General features: G+C 50.3%; 1 long non-coding RNA gene across 2 annotated transcripts in view; it reads left to right on the forward strand.

Annotated features, from left to right (window-relative positions):
* Positions 1-1,634, forward strand: part of LOC117797626 — a 3,523-nt gene extending 1,889 nt beyond the window's left edge. Inside the window, exons 3-4 of one of the 2 annotated variants that reach the window (XR_004622618.1) lie at positions 563-1,146; positions 1,187-1,634. This is a non-coding gene — a long non-coding RNA (uncharacterized LOC117797626). The remainder of the gene's footprint in view (positions 1-562; positions 1,147-1,186) is intronic. The other variant, XR_004622619.1, reaches the window with a different exon arrangement.
* Positions 1,635-2,031: the final 397 nt, after the last annotated feature.

Genomic DNA, 2,031 nt, shown 5'->3' on the forward strand with positions numbered 1-2,031 from the left:
GCAGGGCAGAGGGAGCTGAATTCTCACGGACAGCCGCCGAGAAGAGGGGTTAGTTGAGCTGCTCTGAGCCCCTCCCGGGGAGCCGGCAGGAGCTAAGTGACATGTGAGAGGAAGTGGCCTCCGACAGCTTCCTGCACACACACCCAGGGAGGTTCGAGTCTGAGTTGTAGGTGAAGGATGATTTCTGTAGTATGGCAAGAAGAAGAAAAAAAAAAAGGGCAAAACATCCGGCTCTGTAATAAAAACAGCCTCGTGGGGGCTGGGGGACCCCGGACACAAAACACGCCCAATGTGGACTGGCGCTTTGGCGTGCCAGCCGCACCCCAGAGGCCTGGGTCTGTCCTGCCAAGGCCCCGAAACGCGTTAGGGCCTGCCCAAGGATGCAGGATTCAGCCTCTTCCCCCGGGTTATTTGTTTTATTTATCTCCGCCTTGAAACCGTAGTTCTAAACAGTGCAGGCCCTTGACTGCTGACTCAGCTGCCAGAGCCAAAACTCATAAAATCCTATTTCAAAAAGGTCCAATGATTTTATTTTCTGAACATAAATATGAAATTTAATTAGCAGCTTGCCGCTGATGAAGTCGCCACGGAAGCCAGCCTGGAGACGCAGAGCAGGAAGAGACCGCCCCGCATTAAACAGAACCTGCTGCCCCGTTAACCCTCGCCTCTCCCCTGCCCTTCGCCATGACCCCCGAAGCCCGGAGGGGGGAGAGCAGCCTCTGGCCTGGACGGACAAGGTGGCGGGGGGGGGCTGTGGGGGCGCTCACTTAGAGAACGGGATGAGGGTCAGATGTCCCCTCTGGGTTGGTGGGAAGTTCCTGGGCACTCTGGCCTGGCTGGGTCTCCACGGCAGGGCAGGGGTACTGGGAAGAGGCTGGAAGAGCACTTAGGAAGAGCCCATTACTCTGCTTTCCTGGACATCAGTGAGAGAACAACTTGGGGGTATTCACACTTGACCGAACACGTGAAACACGATGCCCGCCCTGCCCCAACAAGTACCCCTGGCCTTGGTTAGTCTTCCATAAAATGGGAATCTAGAAATAATCTATAAATAGTTTATCTATAAAATAGGCATAATGCCCACAGCTGGTGGAATTTTAGTGATGATGGAACATATTTCTAAAGCCCGTGCTTGGAATATAGCAGGTGCTCGATAAATGGGAGCCTNATGCTTGGAATATAGCAGGTGCTTGATAAATGGGAGCCTTCGTTATTATTATCATTGTGTGGGTTCATTCGTCAAATCCAATGTCCCAGAACTCACTAAGATCTGAAGTCCTATTGAAAAGAAATGGACTATTTCAAGCATCATTCAAGACTCTGAAGGTGAAACATGAAAAACCCAACCCATACGGTCGGTGCTCAAATAACGCTAACATCAACCAAAGTGTGTCCTGTGCCACGGTGTCTAAGACCTGGGTGTGTATGGATGGTGTGAGAATGCATCCATCACACGTGCAGAGGTCATGGCTGTGCACAAGCACGGACTCCCCAACACAAACACCTGCTACACGTGAGGGTCTCCTTCCCTCCTGATGGAATCTATAGCATGAAACTTCAGACTTGGTTTGCAGTCAAGGCACACAGTATTATATTCTAGAAAAAAGTTTATGGCAGAAGGTAATAGAGTTTTGAGGGTTGTTTNATTCTAGAAAAAAGTTTATGGCAGAATGTACTAGAGTTTTGAGGGTTGTTTTCTTTCTTGCCTTTTTTTTTTAATTGAAGCATACTGCCATTCTGTTGGCATTTGAGTTCTTGAACAAGTAGGAACAGCACATGTTTCAGCTCCTCGTGGCTCTGCAGGGAATTCTCCTAGGGTCACGGCTGAGATGTCTGGGCTGCTAGAGGTTGAGCAGCCCTCGGGTAGAACTGTCAGCCCCAACAGGTGCAGCTGTCTCTAAGGGTAAAATGTCATGGGTAAACTATGCTGTGTAAATCCGACCCTGTTGTCTCCATTTCTTGGGTTTAGCACCATGGTCTCCTCTATGCCACAGGCATCAGTTGACTCCCCACGTGAGGCCCTGCCCTGGC

This window comes from Ailuropoda melanoleuca, unplaced genomic scaffold, assembly GCF_002007445.2.
Source record: "Ailuropoda melanoleuca isolate Jingjing unplaced genomic scaffold, ASM200744v2 unplaced-scaffold1007, whole genome shotgun sequence".
Lineage (NCBI taxonomy): Eukaryota > Metazoa > Chordata > Mammalia > Carnivora > Ursidae > Ailuropoda > Ailuropoda melanoleuca.